The sequence below is a fragment of the Nerophis lumbriciformis genome, linkage group LG36 (genome assembly GCF_033978685.3).
Source record: "Nerophis lumbriciformis linkage group LG36, RoL_Nlum_v2.1, whole genome shotgun sequence".
Classification (NCBI taxonomy): Eukaryota; Metazoa; Chordata; class Actinopteri; order Syngnathiformes; family Syngnathidae; genus Nerophis; species Nerophis lumbriciformis.
In genome coordinates this window covers 14,435,001-14,452,500 of record NC_084583.2, presented here as the reverse complement: position 1 = coordinate 14,452,500, position 17,500 = coordinate 14,435,001, and the positions used below count along the sequence as shown (strand labels likewise).

General features: G+C 39.2%; 1 protein-coding gene across 5 annotated transcripts in view; it reads left to right on the top strand.

The window, feature by feature from the left end:
• The window catches only part of LOC133576953 (A-type potassium channel modulatory protein KCNIP1-like), a 165,869-nt gene that overhangs the window by 96,040 nt on the left and 52,329 nt on the right, over positions 1–17,500 (top strand). The gene's annotated exons all lie outside the window — the stretch shown is intronic.

Here is a 17,500-nt window from a genome sequence, read left to right as displayed (position 1 = left end):
ACTTTGGAGCAATGTTCACGGACTCTAGTATTTGGCTCTCCATTAGATGCGATGGTTTTCCGTATTGGGACCGTGATTTCGGTCCTAACTTGTTCACACCTCCTCATACGGACAGTACTTTTCCTTGTTGATGTCTCAAGAAGGGTAGAAACACACACACACACACACACACACACACACACACACACACACACACACACACACACACACACACACACACACACACACACACAATAACATGTATGCATGTATCATGTGCGGCATAGCTCGGTTGGTAGAGCGGCCGTGCCAGCAACTGGAGGGTTCCAGGTTCGATTCCCGCCTCGGCCGTCCTAGTCACTGCCGTTGTGTCCTTGGGCAAGACACTTTACCCGCCTGCTCCCAGTGCCACCCACACTTCTTTAAATGCAACTTAGATATTGGGTTTCACTATGTAAAAGCGCTTTGAGTCACTAGAGAAAAGCGCTATATAAATATATATGAAGACATTCCAACACTAAGTCTAATGAATAGTGCTGCTAGGATCCTGATGAGGAGTGCGAAAATACGACCATATCACACCAATTCTCAAAACCCTTCACTGGCTTCCTGTTCCACTCAGGAAATGCCCCCCCATACCTCAAAGAACTGCTCACCCCCAAATCCTCCACACGACACCTCCGCTCTGGACAGGCTAACCTCCTCCAACCTCAGAGGACAAAGCTACGAACAATGGGAGACCGGGCTTTCTGCTCCGCCACTCCCAGTCTGTGGAACGCTCTCCCTGACCACCTGAGGGCACCACAGACTGTGGATGCTTTTAAAAAAGGCTTAAAAACCCTTCTTTTAAAAAAAGCCTCTTTTTTTTTTAGATATATGCATACTAGTTCTAGCTATTAGGCTGTTCTAGTTTTTATTATCTTTTTATTTTTATTTATTTATTTATTATTATTTTTAATACACTGTAGCACTTTGAGGTTGTTTACTCAATGTAAAGTGCTTTTTACAAATAAAATATATTATTATTATTATCATTAATGAGGTAAAAGCTCATCTTAGTGTTTACATTCCCTTCCACACTACAATAATAACAATAATCATAACATAAGTGCACGTTTTCTAAAAAAGATGGAACTTTGTGTCACCGAGGGAGTCTTGAATTCGTACAGTATTGGCTTTTCCTCACGGGAAAATGTGCACGTCAGCATTTAAAATGCACTAAAATATGCATGGTAGCTGCAACACACATAATCAACAGGTTTTTTTTTTCTCCAAAAGGAAGAAATAGTCTCAAGGGGTAAAGTTTCATCCAAGTAGTCATCAGGTGTGCGTCGGCCCGTCTGGTGCCTTCATGTGCCGCCGGCCCTGCTGGCAAAAACCACACGTTGGAGGTATTTGTCACTCTGCTCACACACACACACACACACACACACACACACACACACACACACACACACACACACACACACACACACACACACACACACACACACACACACACACACACGTTATTGTATTTATTACCTTCTTGAGACCTCCTAAGGACCAGCCTTTCTAGATATATAAAGATTTGTATTTACAACATTAATAATATATACATACTATGCAAATATAAAAAAAAGCTTGCTTTGAAAAATGAGTTGGAATTTCCCAAGAAAAACTTGGCAGTAATATGATAAAAGTTGTAATTTTACTCAACGCAAGTCAAAATTTGACAAGAAAAACTGAACATTTGTGCAATATTATGATCAACGTTGGAATTTTACTCAATAACAGTGGCAGTTTTACAAGAAAAGCTTAACATTTTGGCAATTTTATGAAAAGAGTCGTAAATTTTACTCGACAAAAAGTCACAATTTAATAAGGAAACTTAAAAATGTTGGCAACATTATAATAATAATAAAAGTCATAATTTTACTCAAAAAATTTAACAGGAACAACAAGAAAATGTGCAATATTGTGATAAAAGTCAAAATTTTATATGGCAAATGTCACCATTTTGCATTAAAAAGTAATCATTTTACATTAAAAAAAAAAAGTTATAATTTTACATTAAAAAAGTTATAATTACATTAAAAAAAGTTATAATTTTACATTTAAAAAAAAGTTATAATTTTACATTAAAAAAGTTATAATTACATTAAAAAAAGTTATAATTTTACATAAAAAAAGTTATAATTTTATGAGAAAATATTGAGAAATTGTTCCTAATTTTATAAGAATAAAATATTTATATCATGGGGCGGTATAGCTCGGTTGGTAGAGCGGCCGTGCCAGCAACTTGAGGGTTGCAGGTTCGATCCCCGCATCCGCCATCCTAGTTACTGCTGTTGTGTCCTTGGGCAAGACACTTTACCCACCTACTCCCAGTGCCACCCACACTGGTATAAATGTAACTTAGATATTGGGTTTCACTATGTAAAGTGCTTTGAGTCACTAGAGAAAAGCGCTATATAAATATATAATTCATAATTCAAGAAAAAAGTTGATTTATTGTGAGAAAAAGCCTGCTTTTAGTAAATTGAATTTTGTGTTTGCAATTGTTTTTTAATCTTCATCATTACCTTCAAGTTATTACAGTATGTCTCTATATACATATTTATTTCATTTTTTTTATAAATTGTGGCCAAAGGGTGTGCGCATTCAATTTCTTATACACACTTGTTATTATATATGTTGACCAGAGGGGGAGCACTTTTAAAACTGACACACAGCAAATTTGAAAAATCCCTCCTTTTTGGGACCACCCTCATTTTGACAGATGTCACCACCAGGGGTGCTAATGAGACATTCTCTATTAGATGCAATGGTTTTCTGTATTGGGACCATGATCTATGTCCTGACTTGTTCACACCTCCTCATATGGAAGCTACTTTTCCTTATTGATGTCTCAAGAAGGGTAGACATACAAGAACACACACACACACACACACACACACACACACACACACACACACACACACACACACACACACACACACGTTATTGTATTTATTACCTTCTTGAGACCTCCTAAGGACCAGCCTTTCTAGACATATAAAGATTTGTATTTACAACATTAATAATATATACATACTATGCAAATATAAACAAAGCTTGTTTTGAAAAATGAGTTGGAATTTCACAAGAAAAACTTAGAATTTTGGCAGTAATATAAAAAAGGTTGTAATTTTACTCAACGCTAGTCAAAATTTGACAAGAAAAACTGAACATTTGTGCAATATTATGATCAACGTTGGAATTTTACTCAATAACAGTGGCAGTTTTACAAGAAAAGCTTAACATTTTGGCAATTTTAATGAAAAGAGTCGTAAATTTTACTCGACAAAAAGTCACAATTTAATAAGAAAACTTAAAAAATGTTGGCAACATTATAATAATAATAATCGGAATTTTACTTGGCAAAATTATGACAAAAGTCATAATTTTACTCAAAAAGTTTAACAGGAACAACAAAAAAATGTGCAATATTGTGATAAAAGTCAGAATTTTATATGGCAAATGTCACCATTTTGCATTAAAAAGTAATCATTTTACATTAAAAAAAAGTTATCATTTTACATGAAAAAAGTTATAATTACATAAAAAAAGTCATAATTTTACATTAAAAAAGTTATAATTTTATGAGAAAATATTATACAGAAACAGAAAGAATATGAGAAATTGTTCCTAATTTTATAATAAAAAAGTCGATTTTTTTGTGAGAAAAAGCCTGCTTTTAGTAAATTGAATTTTGTGTTTGCAATTGTTTTTTAATCTTCATCATTACCTTCAGGTTATTACAGTATGTCTCTATATACATATTTATTTTATTTTTTTATAAATTGTGGCCAAAGGGGGCACATTCAATTTCTTATACACACTTGTTGTTACATATGTTGACCAGAGGGGGAGCACTTTTAAAACTGACACACAGCAAATTTGAAAAATCCCTCCTTTTTGGGACCACCCTCATTTTGACAGATGTCACCACCAGGGGTGCTAATGAGACATTCTCTATTAGATGCAATGGTTTTCTGTATTGGGACCATGATTTCTGTCCTGACTTGTTCACACCTCCTCATATGGAAGCTACTTTTCCTTATTGATGTCTCAAGAAGGGTAGACATACAAGAACACACACACACACACACACACACACACACACACACACACACACACACACACACACACACACACACACACACACGTTATTGTATTTATTACCTTCTTGAGACCTCCTAAGGACCAGCCTTTCTAGATATATAAAGATTTGTATTTACAACATTAATAATATATACATACTATGCAAATATAAACAAAGCTTGTTTTGAAAAATGAGTTGGAATTTCACAAGAAAAACTTAGAATTTTGGCAGTAATATAATAAAAGTTGTAATTTTACTCAACGCAAGTCAAAATTTGACAAGAAAAACTGAACATTTGTGCAATATTATGATCAACGTTGGAATTTTACTCAATAACAGTGGCAGTTTTACAAGAAAAGCTTAACATTTTGGCAATTTTATGAAAAGAGTCGTAAATTTTTCTCGACAAAAAGTCACAATTTAATAAGGAAACTTAAAAATGTTGGCAACATTATAATAATAATAATCGGAATTTTACTTGGCAAAATTATGACAAAAGTCATAATTTTACTCAAAAAATGTAACAGGAACAACAAAAAAATGTGCAATATTGTGATAAAAGTCAGAATTTTATATGGCAAATGTCACCATTTTGCATTAAAAAGTAATCATTTTACATTAAAAAAAAAGTTATAATTTTACATTAAAAAAGTTACAATTACATAAAAAAAGTTATAATTTTCCATAAAAAAAAGTAATAATTTTATGAGAAAATATTGCAATATTACAGAAGCAGAAAGTAATTTTATAAGAAAAAAGTCGATTTATTGTGAGAAAAAGCCTGCTTTTAGTAAATTGAATTTTGTGTTTGCAATTGTTTTTTTAATCTTCATCATTACCTTCAAGTTATTACAGTATGTCTCTATATACATATTTATTTTATTTTTTTATAAATTGTGGCCAAAGGGTGTGCGCATTCAATTTCTTATACACACTTGTTATTACATATGTTGACCAGAGGGGGAGCACTTTTAAAACTGACACACAGCAAATTTGAAAAATTCCTCCTTTTTGGGCATACTTGCCAACCCTCCCGGATTTTCCGGGAGACTCCCGAAATTCAGCGCCTCTCCCGAAAACCTCCCGGGACAAATTTCCTCCCGAAAATCTCCCGAAATTCAGGCCGAGCTGGAGGCCACGCCCCCTCCAGCTCCATGCGGACCTGAGTCCGCTTTCCCACAATATAAACAACGTCTACAGTAAAGCAGTTCGTCTGCCGTAAACAGCGATGTTGTGACACTCTTAAACAGGACAATACTGCCATCTAGTGCATTTGATGAAAGCACTTTTGTGCGTGCCACACAGCAATGCATCATCAGAGAGGGTGTTCAGCATGCTTAGAAAGATAGAGAACATGACAGAGAATAGAACAAGGATGGACAATTCAACCCTTAACTCAACAATGAGTAGATGAGTGTTATGTGTGTGTATATGTGTAAATAAATGAACACTGAAATTCAAGTATTTCTTTTATATATATATATATATATATATATATATATGTATATATATATATATATATATATATATATATAATAAAATAAATATATATTTATGGCTAGAATTCACTGAAAGTCAATTATTTCTTATATATATATATATCCATCCATTCATCCATCCATCCATTTTCTACCGCTTATTACCGTCGGGGTCGCGGGGATATATATATATATATATATATATATATATATATATATATATATATATGAAATACTTGACATGGTGAATTCTAGTTGTAAATATACTCCTCCCATCTTAACCACGCCCCCAACCCCGCCCCCCACACCCCGCCCCCACCCCCCACCTCCCGAAATTGGAGGTCTCAAGGTTGGCAAGTATGTTTTTGGGACCACCCTCATATTGGTAGATGTCACCACCAGGGGTGCTAATGAGACATTCTCTATTAGATGCAATGGTTTTCTGTATTGGGACCATGATTTATGTCCTGACTTGTTCACACCTCCTCATATGGAAGCTACTTTTCCTTATTGATGTCTCAAGAAGGGTAGACATACAAGAACACACACACACACACACACACACACACAAGCACACCACTTTTCCGTCTTGCAGTTACCTTGGAAGCACGGTCTCCATGGCAACAAAAGATGTCAGTTTTGGCGTGGGAGGGGTCGTGTTGAAGAGGGGGGGGGGGGGGGGGGGTCGCTTGATCAGATTTAGGGGTTTTCCTGCGTGTGTGTGAGATGTGAGGACGTGTTTGTCGAGAGGACCTGTTGCCTGCAGGGAATGTTTTACTCCTTTTAGCGCCTTTTTTGGGTTAAATCCAGGGAGATTTCACACATATACCATCCACTGATCATGCACACTGCTTTCAAGTAATAAGTCGGGGCATGTTAGCAGTTTTTTTTTTTTTTTTTTTGGGTAATTTTCCATATGGCTGCTTAAATCTTGTGCAATATGTTTTGCTCCCACTAAAAACAACAAACACCTTTCCCCTCCCTGTGGGTGTTAACGAAGCGTAAATGTGTTCCTGTTAGCAATAACGAGGTGGCTGTGAGGCGCAAACATAATGGAAAACATAATTTGATACTTTTATAGGTGACTAGGTGACATACTTGCCAACCTTGAGACCTCCGATTTCAGGGGTTGGGGGGCGTGGTTGGGGTGGTTCGGGGGCGTGGCTAAGAGGGGAGGAGTATATTTACAGCTAGAATTCACCAAGTCAAGTATTTCATATATATATAGCTATGTATATATATTTATTGTATCATATATATATATATATAAAAGAAATACTTGAATTTCAGTGTTCATTTATTTACACATATACACACACATAACACTCATCTACTCAATGTTGAGTTAAGGGTTGAATTGTCCATCCTTGTTCTATTCTCTGTCACTATTTTTCGAACCATGCTGAACACCCTTTCGCAGGTACCCAGAAAGGTTTCGAGTACCACCAAAAATACTGAATCTCTGAAGACAGTATAAAAATCTGTGTTAAAGGTGTACAAATACTGTTTGTATAATAAGCATGTTATTGTTTACAAATGAGGGTTAAGAGTTCAGTACTAAAAAAAAAAAAAAGAATGTGGCGTAAGTACAGTTTTTTAATTGAGCTGCTGCATTTTTTGGTTGGGTTGTTTATTTATTTTCAGTAACTTCTACATTTCTAAAAGGGGATGAATGTAATAGAGTGATCTATGTTTGTCTGTTGCCATCTCCTGGTGAATGTTGGCTATAGCGTACTGGGGTTAATTTTAGGTTGGCCAACGATTTACGTGGTGTTGCGCACCTGACGTCAAGTGTGTGAGTCTGTTCTGAAGTCTACAGTAAAGAGACGTACTTCATCACCTCGCCTGGTTATTGCCTCCAACTCAATATATTACAACAAAATTGCTGTTTACGGCAGACGAACTGCTTTACGGTGGAATAAAACATGACTGCTGTTGTTGTGTGTTGTTACCGCGCTGGGAGGACGTTAATGAAACTGCCTAACAAAAAACCCACATAAGAAACCAAGAACTCGCCCTCGATCATTCTACAGTTATAACGTGTTTGGGCAGGCACGCTGTTTATATTGTGGGAAAGCGGACGTGAATACAGGCTGTTGACACGTCACTGAGGTCCGCATGGAGCTGGAGGGGGCGTGGCTTCCAGCTCCACCTGAATTTCGGGAGATTTTCGGGAGAGAATTTGTCCCGGGAGGTTTTCGGAAGAGGCGCTGAATTTCTGGAGTCTCCCGGAAAATCCGGGAGGGTTGGCAAGTATGAAGTGAAGTGAATTATATTTATATAGCGCTTTTCTCTAGTGACTCAAAGCGCTTTTACATAGTGAAACCCAATATTTAGGTTGCATTTAAAGCAGTGTGGGTGGCACTGGGAGCAGGTGGGTAAATTGTCTTGCCCAAGGACACAACGGCAGTGACTAGGATCGAACCTGGAACCCTCAAGTTGCTGGCACGGACGCTCTACCAACCGAGCTATACCGATTTTTCTTCGCTGACGACCAGAAAGCAAATAGTTTTGATTAAACGTGTGTTATGGTGCCACCTTTTGGACAGCCAGGTAAATGCCTACAAGTGTTTCCTGCTGTTTTTTTGAGCCGGAAGTACAAGTGCCGTTACGTCTTGTAATTGTCCATAGCGTCACCGTGGAGTTATTGAGTCTGTTTCGCTGATTGGAGAGCAAGCCTGTGAAGCTAGTGGGTCCATGAAGATGACTTCTGTTTTGTTTGATCGGTCGTTTTACTGCCGTGTTACAGACAATTAAGGTATGTAAATAAACATGAAATTTTTATGTGTAAATAACTTATTATATCTGTGGCTTATAGTCCGGTGCGGCTAATTTGTGGGGGGAAAAAATGTATTTTCCCCTAAGAATGTAGTGGGTGCGGCCCTAAAGTCCGAAAATTACGGTAGATACCGCTTCACGGGCTGTAGTGCAAAGACAAAAAGCGCTGCGATTACAAAAAAAAAATAAAGTAAAATAAAATAAAATAAAATTAAAATTAAAAAAAAGTCTGTAGTAGGGTTGTCCCGATACCAATATTTTGGTACCGGTATCAAAATGTATTTAGATACTATTCTATACTTTTTAAAATAAAGGGGACCACAAAAAAACACTCTCCCTGACCAACTGAGGGCACCACAGACTGTGGATGCTTTTAAAAAAGGCCTAAAAACCCTTCTTTTTAAAAAAGCCTTTTTTTTTTTTTTTTTGATAAATGCATACTAGTTTTAGCTATTTGGCTGTTTTAGTTTTTATTTTTATACATTTTTTATTATCTTTTAATTTTAATTTTTTTAATACACTGTTGCACTTTGAGGTTGTTTACTCAATGTAAAGTGCTTTTTACCAATAAAATGTATTATTATTATTATTATTATTATTATTCCTCATCCTGCAGTGATTATGTTACTTGTAAGAAACGTACTTTATTTGTTGCCATGGATGCGAGGATTAGTTATTTAGAAGTAGCTAAAACAGTTTTTAAGCCAAAATGCGTCCGTTTTCCCTTTTCTGTCTACACACTGTGTCTGCTTGTAAGTACTCCGTGTGTGTGCGCTGCCGAACATGCTTCTCTGCTCGTAAAACCAGCAATGCCACGACGTGACGACGCGCCGTCATGCCCGAAATTTTTTTTTTAATTAAATGGGGAACCGGTACTTTTCAAACAGAGTATAGTAACGTTTTTGATTCATTAGTACCGCAATATTATTCTAGTACAACCCTAGTTTGTCGGTACTACCCGCAGAGGGCTGCAGAAAAATATCTGTTTCTACGGACCACAGCGGTACTCAATTGTAACACACTTTTACACCACTTCAATCTCAAACATACAGAAGAAGTCCGGAGCTAAAGTCCTAGGGAAGTTTCTGAAGCGCAAAAATCGCGACTCAAGTGGTGATTATGTATTTTTGTTTGCTCTTAAATTTTATTGACAGTTTAGTTAAGAAACATATTAATTATTAATGTAGTTCATTTATTTAGCGTAACATAATTGTATGTAAATGTACATTTTGTTTATGAGTCCCTTCTTATGCAGTGTATTTGGTTAGTATTTAGTTTTCTAGTCAGTCTGACCTATGCCTAAGGTTTTGTCAAGTGTGGAAGGATGCATATATGTTTAAGAGTTCTTTCTTTTTACATAGCCATGTTTAGATTATCTAGTACTTTTCCTTCGTTCCTTCTACCAGTTTCTTTAGACATTTCAGATGCCTGGTTAGTGTCTTCACCTTTGGAATGTGAAATACAACACCCACTGGTTTCTTATCAGTGGTGCGAGGGGGAGATGGGGGTTTTCTTTGTGTGAAAATAAGTTGTTTTTTCCCTTGGAATGCCAGATCAACTAGAGTAGCCGATATGAATGTATTGATTAAGTTGATCTCCTGAAATTTCAGTAAAACTTGAAAATATTCCAATTCTGTCTTGATGGTCCTTCTTACTCAGCATATATGTCATTGGAGTTTGCAATGATTTTGAGGATGCAAACGAATGAGGTAGCAGCGTGCAGTAAAAAGGGCTCTAAATCAGTGTTTTTGGCACACTAGTGTGCCATGAGATAAAGTGTGGTGTGCCGTGGGAGATTATCGAATTTCACCTATTTGGGTTAAAAATATTTTTTGCAAACCAGTAATTATAGTCTGCAAATGATGTGTTGTTGTTGTTGAGTGTCGGTGCTGTCTAGAGCTCGGCAGAGTAACCGTGTAATACTCTTCCATATCAGTAGGTGGCAGCAGGTAGCTAATTGCTTTGTAGATGTCAGAAACAGCGGGAGGCAGGGTGCAGGTAAAAAGGTATCTAATGCTTAAACCAAAAATAAACAAAAGGTGAGTGCCCCTAAGAAAAGGCATTGAAGCTTAGGGAAGGCTATGCAGAACAAGACTACAACTGAACTGGCTACAGAGTAAACAAAAACAGAATGCTGGACGACAGCAAAGACTTACTGTGGAGCAAAGACGGCGTCCACAATGTACATCCGAACATGACATGACAATCAACAATGTCCCCACAAAGAAGGATAAAAACAACTGAAATATTCTTGATTGCTAAAACAAAGTAGATGCGGGAAATATCGCTCAAAGGAAGACATGAAACTACTACAGGAAAATACCAAAAAAAGAGAAAAAGCCAGCAAAATAGGAGCGCGAGACAAGAACCAAAACACTACACACAGGAAAACCTCAAAAACCTCAAAATAAGTCAGGGTGTGATGTGACAGGTGGTGACAGTACACCTACTTTGAGACAAGAGCTATAGTGATGCATGCTTGGTTGTGGTTTAAAGTCATACCCAACAATTGCGACAACGACTGTCAACTGTGTTCTGTTTTTTACTGATTTCTGCTGGTGGTGTGCCGCCAAATTTTTTCTAAGCAAAAAATGTGCCTCGGCTCAAAAAAGGTTGAAAAACACTGCTCTAAACAGCCAGACTGATAGAAACAAAGCAAAAAAAAGGCTGGAAGGCAGCAATAAACACTTACTATGCAGGTGGAGCAGACGGCGTCCACAAAGTAGAGCTCGGCATCAAAAAGGATAGTCGATCGTCAGCTGTGAACGGAGAATAATGCCCCGACAAACCCGTGGTGTCGCGAGAGCAACTTAAATAGTGCTAATCACAAACAAAGCAGTTACCAGAAAACACCAACACAACAGGAAGTGCAGCCAAAATAAGAGCGCGGGACAGGAACGAGCACTAAACACAGGAGAACACTAACAAAAAGCAACATAAAGCACGGCCTGGTTTGTGTTAAATAAATAATCATCTTTGCGATTAAAACATGATTTTCTATCATTTGACGAGGTTAAAAACTGTAAATAAGTTGCATGTATTATAATTATTGATTAAAATTAAAATTAATTCAGTGTTAATACACTGACTCGTCAGATCACAGAACACTTTTACACTTTGCATCAGTCCATTTTAGATGAGCTTGAGCTCCCCGCGAAGCCTACGGCGTTTCTGGGTGTTGTTGATAAATGGCTTTGGCTTTGCATAGTAGAGTTTTAACTCGCACTTACAGATGTAGCGACCAACTGTAGTTACTGACAGTGGTTTTCGGAAGTGTTCCTGAGCCCATGTGGTGATATCCTTTACACACCGATGTCGCTTTTTGATGCAGTACCGCCTGAGGTATCGAAGGTCGCGGGCATACAATGTTGGTTTTCAGCCTTGCTGCTTACGTGCAGTGATTTCTCCAGATTCTCTCAACCTTTTGATGATATTACAGAGCGTAGATGGTGAAATCACTAAATTCCTTGCAATAGCTGGTTGAAAAATGTTGTGCTTGAACAATTTGCTCCGGCATTTGTTGACAAAGTGGTGACCCTCGCCCCGCCCTTGTTTGTGAATGACTGAGCATTTCATGGACGCTGCTTTTATACCCAATCACGGCACCCACCTGTTCCCAATTAGCCTGTTCACCTGTGGGATGTTCCAAATAAGTCTTTGATGAGCATTCCTCAACTTTCTCACTCTTTTTTGCCACTTGTGCCAGCTCAATTCCAAATGAGCTAATATTTGCAAAAAAAAACGTTTTCCAGTTTGAACGTTAAATATCTTGTCTTTGCAGTCTATTCAAGTGAATATAAGTTGAAAAGGATTTGCAAATCATTGTATTGTCTTTTTATTTACCATTTACACAACGTGACAACTTTACTGGTTTTGGGTTTTGTATGAAAGGTCCCCGTCCCTAATCCCTTTTGAATGGCAAGATGCATGAAATAAGAAAAGTGTAAGGTTGCATGTGACACTTGAAAGGTAATTAATAGGAGGCATTGAAGGTGACCTCTCCTGCTCATTTCAGGGCTTTTAAAATGATATTAGCTCTCATGAGGCAAGTTATTTTCAGTAAACACTCCATACATGTCCAATTGCCAGAATGCTAACCACAATCAGACACTTTTGAGGATTTTGTTTTTACCAAACGTGAGCAAAAATGGTTATATATTTGAGTTTGGGTTTATTTGAAACATGCAAGCATACAACATGATGCATCACAATTTCCAGTTTCTCTTTTCAACATGTTAGAATAGAATAGAAAATAGAATAGAATGGACTTTATTGTAGGGCTGCAACAACTGATCGATTAAATAGTTTAAAATCGATTATAAAAATAGTTGGCGATTAATTTAGTCATCGATTCGTTGGATCTATGCTATGCGCATGCGCAGAGGCTACTTTATTTATTTATTTATTTATTTTTTCATTTTTTATTTATTTTTTATAAACCTCTATTTATAAACTGCAACATTTACAAACAGCTGAGAAACAATAATTGAAATAAGTATGGTGCCAGTATGCTGTTTCCCCCCCCCCAATAAAATAAGGGAAATGATAGAAATGTAGTTTGTCTCTTTTATCCGATTAATAATCGATTAATCGGAGTAATAATCGACAGATTAATCGACTATCAAATTAGTTGTTAGTTGCAGCCCTACTTTATTCTCATTATATTTACATATAACAAGATTAAGGACTCCAATTTAAGGTGCGGTAGTGGAAACCATTGGCGTTGTTAGGCCTATTTTAGGGGGGCTCAAGCCCCCCTAAAATATTCTTAAGCCCCCCTAAATAATTTGGTGTTTTTTTGTTGTTTTTTTACAAATAAATGCCGACATATTCATTATAAAGTGGCCCAAATATGAGTTTAAATGAATAATCATATAACCTGTTATTATTCACTCAATTTCCCCTCACTTCGTAGCGTAAGGTAGAGAGCCCCTTTCGTGCGTCGGTATCCAATCCATTCCACTTGTTCATATAGAAAATGCCCACATCACTCAAATTCCAGCCCGCATTTTCTCTGCGACCTTGCTTGCGGTCCTGCAGGTGTACGAAGCACATTATCTTCCTTTACAATGAGTGAAGCTGCACAAAACCTTGTGTGTGCAATTGTAAATCATTCATTTTTTAAGTTTTGTGTTTCTTGTAGAATCTATATAAAGTAATATACATAAGCCTATTGTTAAAATAATGAAAAAAACATCATTAAATATATTTGTTTTATTGTATTGTTACATTAATAGCTGTTTTATGATTATAGGATGGCTTGTTAAACATTTAATAGGATTTTCAGAGGGAGGAAAAACCAAGACATTTAATATAAAATGTAAAATGAATAAATACATAAAAAGAAAAAGAAAATATATGGTTAAAAGCCATCGTCCCGGGGACCATTTCATTTCGTCCCGTGCATTTAAAAAAAATAATAATAATAACAATGAATAATTTCTAAGTCTTTGTTAGCCGTTTGTGAAGTTTTGTGCTCGTGCGTAACGTTCGCTCGCATCCTGTGCATCTCCTGGGGGCAAAGCCCCCCCTGTCCTTAAAAGCTAGTGACGCCCCTGGTGGAAACAAATATGGAATACAAATAAATCACATAAGTAACAAAGATAAAAAAATAACAATTTAATAAAAAATAACAATTGATGTTGGAAAAGGAGTAGGAAGAAGCAGAGTTTATTTAATCCTACCCCTTTTCTTTTACGTAGCAGTTGCTAAAACTTTTGTTCACTTCTTATTCTCAATTTATTCACAATATACTCCGTAAGTAATCACAATAAAAAATAAATAATACTCGGTGAAGTAAGTTATATTTCATATGGTGAGATGAGTAAGATTAATTTGAAAATGAATGGATGGATGAAATACATTCAGAATGTTTATCTTCTTCTTTGAACTTTGTAAACACTTTTGAATAGTTTCTTGAAGTGGATCATATTAGTACATTGTTTGATTGCTTTGCTTAATCCATTCCATCGTTTAATTCCACATACTGAAGGTCTTAAGTGTTGTACGTGCGTACAAATGTGTTAAATTACAGTTTTCTCTAAGATTATATTCCTCCTCTTTTTTATTTGCTCACGTGAATGCAGTGTAAGCGGATATAACCTATCAATGGCTGCGCCTCATTGGTCGATCAATGCCTGCCAATGACATCCACACTGTGTGTGTCAGCTTCAAACACTGATGGCGTCTATTAAACAAGACAAGAGGCAAAGAATTAAACAGAGACAGAATTCAATTTGGACTCAATTGCTGAATTTCCCCCAGGGATCAATAAAGTACTTTCTATTCTGTTCTAATCTATTGAGGAGACACGCCTGGACACACTGTACGCTTGTACAGTATCTCAGCACGCTCTGCCAAAAGATTGCATGCCTCCTTCTTTTATTACATGGCCACCTTTGTTTCCAAAGGACAAAGGTCGTAAACAATTCACAGGAAAGGTCAGTTCAAAAAGAGTTTGTCTGGAAATTGGGCAGATCCTGCCGTCTGTCCGCTTTGAAGTCCTTGGGTTAGAACAATATCTTTCTGTTGATTACCATACATGAGAGAAAACAGAAAACCCTTCATGTGGCTTTCCCCCTTACACAGTGGAGATTTACGAGCCTTCTTCTTGGTAGGTTTCAAAGACAGCTTTTGTCTTCTTGCTGGGAACTCATTTCAACACAAAGTTTTTGGTGATAACGTACAAACAATTATTCTAACAGTGTGTGTGTGTGTGTGTGTGTGTGTGTGTGTGTGTGTGTGTGTGTGTGTGTGTGTGTGTGTGTGTGTGTGTGTGTGTGTGTGTGTCCAGTAGATGTAAACACAGTAACGAGACAATCAACAACATTCCATCAAGGCACACAAAAGACGGCCATAGTGGATTTTCAGTTGTTTTGTAATTGCTGGCACTGATTGTCTCAGGCTGTGTGGAACCTCATTTGCAGCATTGTGCATGTGTGTGTGTGTGTGTGTGTGTGTTCCTCAGTTCCGAGTTCCTCATACGGACATCTTGCAGCGCACTGAGTCCATAAGTATAGAGGCCACCCTGGCACAGCGACAACTCCGGTGGGTTGGTCACATCATCCGGATGCCAGGACACCGATTGCCTCGTCAGATGCTTTATGGTCAGCTCCTTTCAGCCAGCAGAAAGCCCGGAGGACAAAAGCTGCGGTACAAAGACCAACTGAAAGGGATATTGAAGAGGTGCAACATCAAACCCCACGAACTTGAGACAGCTGCAGCCAATCGATCGCTGTGGCGTTCGCTGTGCCATGACGGGGTCATGTATCTGGAGGAGTGTCGGAACCAACACCGGAGACGAAGACACCACCCTGTAGTTCCAGAACCATCCCAGCCCCCTGATCCAGGCCTGACATGTCCCCACTGTGGCAGGACGTGTGGTTCCAGGATCGGACTTCATAGTCATATGGAGTGGCATCGTCGCCAGCAACGATAGCCACCGACCAGAGCAACAAAATGGAAGCTACGTCATCTTCGACTACGATGGACCGCCTAAGCAAGCAGTGTGTGTGTGTGTGTGTGTGTGTGTGTGTGTGTGTGTGTTCCTCAGTTCCGAGTTCCTCATACGGACATCTTGCAGCGCACTGAGTCCATACGTATAGAGGCCACCCTGGCACAGCGACAACTCCGGTGGGTTGGTCACACCATCCGGATGCCAGGACACCGATTGCCTCGTCAGATGCTTTATGGTCAGCTCCTTTCAGCCAGCAGAAAGCCCGGAGGACTAAAGCTGCGGTACAAAGACCAACTGTAAGGGATATTGAAGAGGTGCAACATCAAACCCCACGGACTTGAGACAGCTGCAGCCAATCGTTCGCTGTGGCGTTCGCTGTGCCATGACGGGGTCATGTATCTGGAGGAGTGTCGGAACCAACACCGGAGACGAAGACACCACCCTGTAGTTCCAGAACCATCCCAGCCCCCTGATCCAGGCCTGACATGTCCCCACTGTGGCAGGACGTGTGGTTCCAGGATCGGACTTCATAGTCATATGGAGTGGCATCGTCGCCAGCAACGATAGCCACCGACCAGAGCAACAAAATGGAAGCTACGTCATCTTCGACTACGATGGACCGCCTAAGCAAGCAGTGTGTGTGTGTGTGTGTGTGTGTGTGTGTGTGTGTGTGTGTGTGTGTGTGTGTGTGTGTGTGTGTGTGTGTGTGTTCCTCAGTTCCGAGTTCCTCATACGGACATCTTGCAGCGCACTGAGTCCATACGTATAGAGGCCACCCTGGCACAGCGACAACTCCGGTGGGTTGGTCACACCATCCGGATGCCAGGACACCGATTGCCTCGTCAGATACTTTATGGTCAGCTCCTTTCAGCCAGCAGAAAGCCCGGAGGACTAAAGCTGCGGTACAAAGACCAACTGAAAGGGATATTGAAGAGGTGCAACATCAAACCCCACGGACTTGAGACAGCTGCAGCCAATCGTTCGCTGTGGCGTTCGCTGTGCCATGACGGGGTCATGTATCTGGAGGAGTGTCGGAACCAACACCGGAGGGATCAGCGGAGGCGAAGACACCACCCTGTAGTTCCAGAACCATCCCAGCCCCCTGATCCAGGCCTGACATGTCCCCACTGTGGCAGGACGTGTGGTTCCAGGATCGGACTTCATAGTCATATGGAGTGGCATCGTCGCCAGCAACGATAGCCACCGACCAGAGCAACAAAATGGAAGCTACGTCATCTTCGACTACGATGGACCGCCTAAGCAAGCAGTGTGTGTGTGTGTGTGTGTGTGTGTGTGTGTGTGTGTTCCTCAGTTCCGAGTCCTCATACGGACATCTTGCAGCGCACTGAGTCCATACGTATAGAGGCCACCCTGGCACAGCGACAACTCCGGTGGGTTGGTCACACCATCCGGATGCCAGGACACCGATTGCCTCGTCAGATGCTTTATGGTCAGCTCCTTTCAGCCAGCAGAAAGCCCGGAGGACTAAAGCTGCGGTACAAAGACCAACTGAAAGGGATATTGAAGAGGTGCAACATCAAACCCCACGGACTTGAGACAGCTGCAGCCAATCGTTCGCTGTGGCGTTCGCTGTGCCATGACGGGGTCATGTATCTGGAGGAGTGTCGGAACCAACACCGGAGGGATCAGCGGAGGCGAGGACACCACCCTGTAGTTCCAGAA